The 11121-nt window shown below is 35.5% G+C and overlaps 1 protein-coding gene across 2 annotated transcripts in view; it reads left to right on the forward strand.

Moving 5' to 3' along the window:
* The window catches only part of LOC109702946 (uncharacterized), a 103315-nt gene that overhangs the window by 52455 nt on the left and 39739 nt on the right, over positions 1-11121 (forward strand). The window lies entirely within an intron of this gene.

Below are 11121 nucleotides of genomic sequence, written 5' to 3' on the forward strand. Positions count from 1 at the left end.
CTATTTTGTTGATTTCAGCTCTTATTTTTATTTATTTCTCTCCTTCTATTTGTTTTGGGATTTGCTTGTTCTTGTTTTTCTAGGAGTTTGAGATGTATCATTAGGTCATTGATTTGGGATCTTTCAGTCTTTTTAATATATGCACTCATGGCTATAAACTTTCCTCTCAGGACTGCCTTTGCTGTGTCCCATAAGTTCCGGTAGGTTGTGTTTTCATTTTCATTGACTTCCAGGAACTTTTTAATTTTCTCTTTTATTTCATCAATGACCCATTGTTCATTAAGTAATGAGTTATTCAGTTTCCAGCTGTTTGCATGTTTTTTTGTCTTTACTTTTGTTGTTGAGTTCTAGTTTTATTGCATTGTGATTAGATAGTATGCATGGTAGAATTTCTATTTTCTTATATTTGCTGAGGCTTGCTTTGTGCCCTAGGATATGATCTATTTTGGAGAAGGTTCCATGGGCTGCTGAGAAGAATGTATATTGTGTAGAGGTTGGATGAAATGTTCTGTAGACATCAACTAGGTCCATTTGATCTATTGTATTTTTAGATCTTGGATTTCTTTATTGATTTTTTGTTTGGGTGACCTATCTATTAATGATAATGGGGTGTTAAAGTCTCGCACAACCACTGTGTTGGAGTTAATATATGCTTTTAGGTCTTTCAGGGTATGTTTGTTGAAATTGGGTGTGTTGACATTGGGTGCATACAGGTTGATAATTATTATTTCCTTTTGGTCTATTTCCCCTTTTATTAGTATGGAATGTCCTTCTTTATCTCATTTGATCAATGTAGGTTTGAAGTCTACTTTGTCAGCGATAAGTATTGCTACTCCTGCCTGTTTTTGGGGGCCATTGGCTTGGTAAATGTTCTTCCAGCCTTTCATCCTAAGGCTATGCTTATTTTTGTCGGTGAGATGGGTCTCCTGTAAGCAACAAATTGTTGGATCTTCCTTTTTAATCCAGTTTGCCAAACGGTGGCTTTTGATGGGGGAATTAAGTCCATTAACATTAAGTGTTAGTACTGATAGGTATGTGGTGATTCCTGTCATTTAGTTGTCTTAATTGTTTGAAGGTTTGATTGTGTGTACCTAAGTTGAGGTTACTCTCTACTTTCTTGCTTTTTCTTTTCCTGTGGTTTGGTGCTGCCTGTCTTTTCATGGTTAAGTTGGGTTTCACTTTCTGTTTGTAGAATCCCTTGAAGAATCTTTTGTAGTGTTGGGTTTGTGGTCACATATTGTTTTAGTTTCTGCTTATCATGGAAGACTTTTATTGCTTCATCTATTTTGAATGATAGTTTTGCTGGGTAGAGTATCCTGGGGTTGAAGTTATTTTCATTGAGTGCCTGCAAGATCTCACCCCATGCTCTTCTTTCTTTTAGTGTTTCTTTTGAGAAGTCTGCTGTGATTTTGATGGGTTTACCTTTGTATGTTACTTGTTTTTTCTCTCTTACAGCCTCAATATTCTTTCCCTAGTTTCTGAACTTGTTGTTTTAATGATGATATGTTGTGGGGTAGTTCTATTTTGATCTGGTCTGTTTGGTGTTCTGGAGGTCTCTTGCATCTGTATGGGAATATCTTTTTCTACATTTGGGAAATTTTCTGGTATTATTTTGTTGAATATATTATGCATTCCCTTTGCTTGCACCTCTTCTCCTTCTTCGATACCCATGATTCTCAAGTTTGGTCTTTTGATGGAGTCGGTGAGTTCTTGCATTTTCTTTTCACAGGTCTTGAGTTGTTTAATTAATAGTTCTTCGGTTTTTCCTTTAATTACCATTTCTTCTTCAAGTTCTGAGATTCTGTCTTCTGTTTGTTATATTCTGCTGGATTGGCCTTCCATTTTGCTTTGCAGTTCTGTTTCATTCTTTTTTCTGAGGTTTTCCATATCCTGGGTCATTTCCTCTTTAATGTTGTCTATTTTTGTCCTGATTTCATTTATCTCTTTATTAGTCGTGTTCTCTCTTTCACTTTGGTGTTTATGCAGTGCTTCTTATGGTTTCCTTTATTTCTTCTCTTGCTTTTTCAAATTCTCTATTTTTGTTGTCTTGGAATTTCTTGAGTGTCACCTGTACATTTTGGTTGACCATATCCAGTATCATCTCTATAAAATTCTCATTGAGTACCTGTAGTATTTCTTCTTTTAGATTATTCTTGTGGACTTCATTGTTTTCTTTGGCATAGTTTATCTTCATTTTGTTGGAGTCTGGATCTGAGTATCTGTTTTCTTTATTTCCCTCTGGTTCCTGTACTAATTTTTTGCTGTGGGGAAACTGGTTTCCCTGTTTTTTTCTGTCTTCCCATCATTGCCCTTGGTGTTCTTATTGTCTCTGTACTGTGTGCAATTAAGCATTTTCTGTCTTATAATAATAGCACTAGTGATATTTAGAATGGAAGGGTTAGAGGGGATGGAAAGCAAAGAAGTTAAAGGAAAAGGAAAAGCAAATAATCAAGTAGAAAGAAAAAAAACAAAACAAAGAAACAAAAAAAAGTTTCAAAGTTATAAACAGGGAGAGACAGTGTACTAATCAAGCATAAGCTGAAAAGGCATTAGAGAGACAGAGAGAGGATTGAAAATAAAAAATAAAAAGAATAAAGATAAGAATAAAAATAAAAAATAAGTAAATGAAAGAAAAAAAGATATATATAAAAATAAAATAAAATAAAACAAAATGAAAAATAGAAAATAAAAAAAACCCTCCAAGTCCAAATGCAATTAAGTTTCAGTCTTAATAATTTTGGTGTCCATCTCAGCCTCCAATCCTGCAGATGGTGCCTCAGATGTTGTTCTGTAGTTGTCTCATCAAAGGGGATGCATAAAGTAGAACAAACCTGCACACACACACACACACACAAAACCCACAAAGTGTCCCAAGTTCAAATGCAATACAGTTTCAGTAAGTTTTTCAGCATGCAGGTGTAGTTTGTTTTTCTCATCAAAGGTAGGGAGAGAGAAAAAAAAGAGTCTGGAGACAGGTCTGTGAATGGTATCTGCGGCTGTGGCTTGCCTGCCCGCTGCTGTCAGCCTGCTGTTGCTGGCAGCTTTATTTATGCAGATCTCAGGGGTGAGCTTAGCACTCACCTGGCCCTGCAGGTTTTGTTTACTCAGAGTTCTCCTGTGCACGAGCCACTGCTACAAGCTTTCCCCTTTCCAAGCACACTGGTGGGAGGCGACACTGCACCCGCTTTCTCTGGCCTGCGTGTTTGTTTACAGCTCACGTGGGAAGTGGGTCTTCCCCACTCTCCTGTGGAGTTTTCCTCCCACTGCCACTTTCACAAGCTTTCCCGCTCCTGGTTGCTGGGTGCGCACCCCCGCTCCCGCCGGCCCGGCTTGTTTATTTACAGTTCTGGGAAGGATTCCCTTCCCCCCCTTCAGCGCTCAGTGCACCCCACCCTCTTTCCCATGTGTCTTTATTGTTCTTATTGCTTATTACTCAGTTTCTCATTTTCCCCCAGGTGGAGGTCGGTCTGTCCAGGGAGCTATGCTGTTCTGGCCCAGGGTTGTCTGTGGAAGTATCGTGTACTGCTTAGCTCACCTTGTCCATGTCTTCCCAAGTTGTCTGGGCGTGGGCAACTGGCGGCTCTGGGACCCTCCTGGTTTCTCTGTTTAACGTGAAGTAGAGATTCTCTGCACCAGCTGGAGGTGTGGAGGGGTCAAAGTTTTGCCTCTTCTTGGTGGTTTTGCCTGCAAGGTGTGTCTCCAGTGTCTCTCCAAGATTTCACTATAGGAGGCACGCTTTCTGCTTCCTCCCTCTAGCTGCCATCTTGGAATTTCTCCTCCAACTCTTTTAAAAATGTGATTTATATCACATTATTCCCCTCTTAAAAAGTTCAGTGGCATACTACAAAAAATAAAATCCAAAGTCTGACAAGATGCAACATGAGTTTGTCCTCGACAACTTTTCTGATACTTTCCTAATTATTCATTTTGCTTTAGCTACAATGAATTTTTTTTGGCAGTACCGGGATTTGAACTCAGGGCATCATGCTTTTTAGGCAGGCATTTTACCAAAGAGCCACACTTGCTACAATGGATTCTTTGCTGGTCAAAAATACTAATCATAGCAATCGTAGGCTATTGTATCTCCTGTTCTCTCTTTTTGGAATGCTCTTCCTCCTAATACACGTGAATTATTCCCTCACTTCAGGTTTCTCCTCAAACATCATAATATCAGAACATCCAATACGTAACCACAATTATATTGCAAATTCCACTTTTAAAGTTTACCCATTGTTTTTCTCTCCCATGCTTATTCAATGTACAGACCTTGTTTCATTCACTGATTTATCTCTAGTGCTCAGAACCATTACTTCAACATTATCTGAGTCAATATTTGTTAACAATTTTATTTATTTTATTTTTGTGATACGGGGGTTTCAACTCACCTCCAGTTCATTTTACTCTGGTTATTTTGGAGATGGGGTTCTCTAGAACTATTTGTCTGGGCTGCCCTCGAATCTCAATCCTACTAATCTCAGTTTCTCAAGTAGCTAGGATTACAGGCTTGAGTCACTGGCACCCAGCTGTTAACAATTTTATAAATGAAAATGTTCATTCATCACATTGTCTGCAGCATTCATGTTCTTGAAAGTCAATGCAATCAGGATATAGTACACAGGGGATTAAAAGATTCCTGGTTTTCTAGAACTACTTAAAGAAGACAAAAAAGACCTTGTTGAGATACTTTAAGAAAACCTCTGTCAATCAAAAGGTTCATATTATCAGAAGCAGCCCCAAATTTCTACACATATAATTTCATTAGGTATATAATTTTGTTTGGCATAAAGAAAAGTATATTATTCTAGGAAATGCAAAGGAACACAGTCAAGACATTCTTGAGAACTTGCTCCAAACAAAGTTACAGTGAATAAGATTGTTTGGTATTACCTATAAGGAGAGACACTGAAAGAGAGTACAGAATTGAAAAACAGATGAAGACTGTTCTCACTGATTTTTTTTTTTACTAAAATAGCACTGCATAAGTACAGAAAGTTCTGCTGTTCAATAAGTGATATTACAGTAGCTGGATACCAACAGGAGAAAAAAAAACCTCTTTGAATCCTTCCTATGAAAACCAATCCAGGTAGTGTACAGACCTCAGTGCTAAAGCTAAAAACTGGGATGATTTCAGTAGAGAACATAGGAAAAACAATTTCTCATCTTAAAGTAAAAAAAGTCTTAAACAGGCACAAATCATAGAGAAAGTCTTCATCACACCAATATTTTCTATTTTTGAGGGGTTCATTATGACATTTTCGTATGTGCATACAATCAACATAAATCATATACAACTCCCCATCACCCTCTCTTATCCCCTCCCTCCTCCTAATGTCCCCCACCCACCTTACTACTCTTGACTTTCATGTCTTTAAAAAAAATCTAGATATCACATCTGAGAAAAAACATGTTATATTTGTATTTCTGTGTCTGGTTTATATCACTCAATATAATGATCTCCAGTTTCATCTACATTCCTACAAATGACACAATTTCAATCTTTATGGCTTAATAATACTTCATTGTGTGTATATGTACCACATTTCTTTACTTATTCATCTATTCCTGGGCACCAAAGCTGATTCTATGACTTTGTTGTTGCGAAAAGGACTGAAATAAATATGGTATCTCTATTGTATCCTCACATTGATTCCTTCAGGTATATACCCAGGAGTGTAACCAGATAATATGGTAATTGTATTTTTAGTTTTTTGATTAACCTCCACTGATTTTCATAGTAGCTCAACTAATTCTCATTCCCATTAACAGTGTATAAGCGTTCCTTTTCCCCACATCCTTGCCAACAATAACAAATCCCAGCATTTGCTATTGTTTGTTTTCTTAATGATGCACATTGTGTTTGTGTTCAGACAGAATCTCAGTATTGTTTTGATTTGCATTTCCTTTATGACTAAGGATGTTGAACACTTTGTGTTTACATGTTTTGTACTTTTGAGAACTGTCTGTTCAATTCATTTCACAATTATTAATTGGCTTATTCATTGTCTTGGTGTTTAATTGTTGAGTTACTTCTATATTCTGAATATTAGATGAACAGTTGGCAAAGATTTTCTCCCATATTTCAGGCTGTCTTTTCTGGTAATTTTTTCCTTTTCTGTGCAGAAGTTTTTAAATTTGATGCAATCCCATTTGTTAATTCTTGCTATTATTGGAGTCCTATTCAGAAATTCACTGCCTATGCTATGTCTTATATTGTTTAATTCCCATAGTAGTTTCAAAATTTTGGATCTTACATTAAGTTCTTTGATCCATTTTGAATTAACTTTTTTGTGGTACAGGAGTTTGAACTCAAGGTCTACACCTTGAGTCACTCCACCAGTCCTTTTTGTGATGGGTTTTTTAGATAAGATCTCATGAACTATTTTCCTGGGCTGACTTCAAACCTTGATCCTGTTGATCTCTGCCTCCTGAGTAGCTAGGATTACAAGTGTGAACCACTGGTACCCAGCTTTTGACTTTTGTACAGAGTGAGAGACAGGGTATTCAGTTTCAGTCTTCTGTATGTGGATATCCAGTTTTCCCAGCATCATTTGAAGAGGCTGTCTCTTTTACAAAGTATGTTTTAGGCACCTCTGTCAACAATCATATGGACCATTTTCGATCCTCTTTTCTATTCAATTGGTCTTCATGTCTGTTTTGTGCCAGTTCCCTGCTACTTTTGTTAATGTGGCTCTAGCATAATTTGAGGTCAGGTATTGTGATACCTCTAGCATTTCTCTTATCTCAGGATTGCTTTGGAAATTCAGGTCTTTTGTGCATCCATATCAATTTTAAGATTGTCTTATATTTCTGTGAAGGATGTTGTTACAATTGTTATAGAAATTGCATTGAGTCTGTACATCACTTCAGTAATATAGGCATTTATAAATATTTTTTCTGTTGCTCCATGAACATGGAAGTCTTTCCATCTTCTAGCATCTTCTTCCATTTCTTTCTTCACTGATTTACAGTTTTCATTGAAGAGGTATATCATCTCCTTGGCTAAGTTTTTTCCTAAGTATATTATTTTTTAGGATATTGTTAATGGGATTGTTTTCCTGATTTCTTTCTTAGTATGTTGGTTAATGGCATATAGAAAAGCTACTGATTATTGTATGTTGATTTTGTATCCTGCTACTTTGGTCTGGTAGGGTTGTTAGGTCGTTTAAGTATAGGATCATGTTATCTGCAAACAGGTATAATTTGACTTCTTCCTTCTGATTAATAGCTGTTTTATTTCTTTCTCATGCTTTATTGTTCTAGCTAAGAATTCAATAACTATATTGAAATAGTGTAGAGTGGACAGCCTTGTCTTGTTTAGAGTTTAGTGTGATGTTGACTATAGGTTTGTTGTATATAACCTTTATTATGTTGAGGTACATTTCTTCTATTCTAAGTTTCTTCAGGGATTTTATCATGAAGGAGGGTTGAATTTGGTCAAAGGCTTTTTCTGCATCTATCTAGATTGTCTAAACGTATATTTTGTCCTTAGTTCTATTTATGCATTGCCTTACATTTATTGACTTTTATGTTGAATCATCTGTTACTAATCATCTAATACTAATTTTAGTATTTTGAGTCTACTCTTTGTTTTGGCAATTTTGGCTAACAATTTAATATTGTTTATCTTTTGAAAATAACTATTTCATTGATATTTGTTTTTTTTAAGTCTCAATTTCTTTAATTTCTACCCTGATCTTTTTTCCTTCTTTCCATCTACTGATTTTGTTCTTGACTTACTCTTGTTTTCTGAGAGCTTGAGATGCATCATTAGGTTGTTCATCTGAGATCTAGCTAAGTATTTATTGTAAGCACACATAGCTATAAGCTTTCCTTTTGGAACTATAATTGTGATATACCAAAGGTTCTGCTGTTGTGTTTTCATTTTCACTGAATTCCAGGAACTGCTTCAATTCTTCATTGGTTTCTTCAGTGATGCACTAATCATTCAAAAATGTATTATTCAATCTCCATGCATTTGTATAGTTTATCCTGTTATTAATTTCTAATTTTATTCATCATGATAAGGTACAAAATTATTTTAATATTTTTATTTGTTAAGACTTCCTTAATTGTTTAAATCTAATCCATTTTGGTGAATAATCTATGGGCTTCTGGAAAGAACCATATTCTGCAGCTGTTGGATGGACTATTCTGTAGATATCTGTAAAATCTATTTGATCTTTGGTGCAGGTTAACTCTGAAGTTTCTCTGTTGATTTTTGTCTGGATGACCTATTGATGACAGTGGGTCATTGAAGTCACTCACCATTATTTTATCTATCCATTTATGTAAAGTATTGTTTGCTTTATGAGGTTAGATATGCCAATATTTGGTATATATATAATATATATATATATTATATATAATATATATATATATTTATTATATATATTTGGTATATATAATTGTTATACATTGGGTGGAATGTTTATTAAAATATACTGAGTTTTAGTTCTTCTAATTTTGGCTTGAAGTCTACTTTGTCAGATATCAGTATAGCTAGTCTTGCTTGCTTTTGGCTTCCACTTGCTTGGTATATAACTTTGTATCCTTTTACTTTCTCTGTGTGTCTTTGCCAGTGAGGTGCATTTTTTACATACAAGTTAGGCCTTTTTTTTTTTTCATTCCAACACAGTCATTGTGCATCTTTTAATCAAAGAGTTAGTACCATTTACTTTTAGGGTTATTGTTGAGAGATATTTGCTAATTCCTGTAATTTTGTTGGGATTTTTTCCCTAGCTGATTTGAATACTGTTTGTTGTCTTCTTTCTCCTTTATTCATCTTAGCAGTTTGTTGGTTTTCTGAGTTGAGCATGTTTTATTATTTCCTAATTCCCATTTTAATCTATTCTTCACATGGAATTTATTCTTTCCTGAACTCTTGTGTATATGACTGTTTTTGTTCCTCATCTCTGTATAGGATGCTATGCAGATGCTGTATTACTGAGATGCTGTCTTACTGGTCATGAATTGCTCTAGTTCACGATTATTTTGGAGGGTCCTTATTTTTCCATCTATTTTAAGGATAACTTTGATGGATATAACAATCTTGTTGATAGTTATTTACTCTCAAAACTGGAAATATATTCCTCTGTGCTTTCTTGGTTTTTAGGATTTCTGCCAAGAGGTATGATATAAATATGATTAGTTTGCCTTTATAAGAAAATTGGCATTTTTCTCTTATATTTTTTCATTGTTCTATAGTCTTGACATTTTCAGTAATGTGATATGGAGTTCTTTTTGGTCATGACTATTTGGGGTTCTAAATGCCTCCTGTACTTAAATGTCCATGTCTTTCCCAAGATTTGGGCATTTTCTGCTATAATTTCACTGAATAGGTTTTTATGCCTTTAGATTGTATATGAGTTCCATCTTCCTTAGGTTTGCTTCTTGATCATGTCTCAGATTTTTTTAGTGTTTTGATCATGCTTATTTGTTTTTTTCTTTTCTATCTTTTTTGCAGAGGTACAGGGGTCTGATCTCAGGGCCTCGTGCTTGCCTATCACTTGAGCCAGGCCCCCATCCCTTTTTGCTTTAGTTATTTTTCAGATGGGGGGGGTCTCACTAACTTTTTGCTTGGGTGATCCTCTTAATCTCTGCCTCCCAAGTAGCTGGAATTACAGGCATGTGCCACCACACCTGGCCCTATTTTATTTTTTCTTTACTATGTCTAAATGTATTTATTTAGACTTTTCTTTAAATCCTGAAATCTTTCTTATGATCTAGTCTATTTGTGATACTTTCCACTGCATTTTTTGATTTATGGAGATTTTCATTTCCATTTGATTTTTTTTAGAATCTCAATTTCCTTGGGGCATTTCTCAACCATGTCATCAACTTTCTCATCCAAGTCTTGAATTGATTTCCCTACTTCATTCATCTGTTTGAATCCTTTTTGAGGTTGTTGATCATTTTTTAAAATTCTTTGATATTTCACCAATCTTTGTATAGTTGGATTCAGTTATTACAAAGTTATGAGCTTTTAGAGGAGTTATGTGGCCTTGCTTTTTCATATTTCCTGTGTTTCTTGTTGCTATTTGCACATATTTAATATATAGAGAGATATTTAATTTAATTTAATGTGGGTATTCTCAGTGGACAGTCTTTTCTTGGGATCACAATCCCCACTATCATTTACAGGAGAGAAGCAGACAGCAATAAGAAAACAATTCAAAAAAAAGCCAAATGTTTTAATGTAGTAAAAAAAAAAAAGCAACTGGAAACATCAAGTATACCCCCAACAAGCTTTGTAAAGAAAGAAATTAGGATACTTATAAACTAGGAATTTAAAGATTTTAAAACTTGTAGTGTTAATAATAAAAAGAAAGGTTCATGAGGAAAGGAAAAAAGAAAAAAATACAAGATAGTAAAGAGAGGAAAAGCATATGAGATGAAGTTATTAAGAGCAATAATGAGGGAAACACAATAAAATAAGTATAGAGTAATACAAAACAGTTAAAAATGTAAATATTTCTTCCTGGTTGCAGAGAAGGTGGATTGCCCTCACCCTCCCTGGCTTATCTTTTGTAGTTTACTTTGGTGGGGAGCTGGGTTTTTTGTTTGTTTGTTTCTGTAGTCCATATAGGTTAGATCAATAAGGGTTGTTTGCAGGCTGAGTTTCATCAGAGCAGAAGCTACGAATGATTTTCCCCATTTATGCAAAGCAGTCAAAACAAAGCAGTCTGTACTAGGTGGATAAGAATGGAGGCACTGATTGATTCTGTTTCTCTGTTGTAGCACTCATATTCAATCACAATTGATCTCTCTCTCCTTACCAGAGTTCTGGCTGCAGCTTCCCTGATGTGTATACCCAGACCTCACTCCTGCCATGTGTGTGGGCCTCAGTTGTAGCATTCTAAAGTCAGCCTGGAACTTTTGGAAACTGTCAGATACAGATGTAACCAGCCTGTGGACAAAATGGTCTTTGCCCATGGGAACAGATGGGGTCTAAAACCAGTCTGGAAATTGAGACACTTGGAGTCTGAGTTTTTAAAGGCTGTTGGACTCCAGACTATATTAACCAGCATGCACTGTATTCTGGGAAAGTCTTATCCATGAATAGTCCCTTGTGGGAGGTAAAGGAACTCTGCTTAATGTTCTGAGATTGAAACAGTCTCAGAT

This window comes from Castor canadensis, chromosome 16 (assembly GCF_047511655.1).
Source record: "Castor canadensis chromosome 16, mCasCan1.hap1v2, whole genome shotgun sequence".
Taxonomy (NCBI): domain Eukaryota; kingdom Metazoa; phylum Chordata; class Mammalia; order Rodentia; family Castoridae; genus Castor; species Castor canadensis.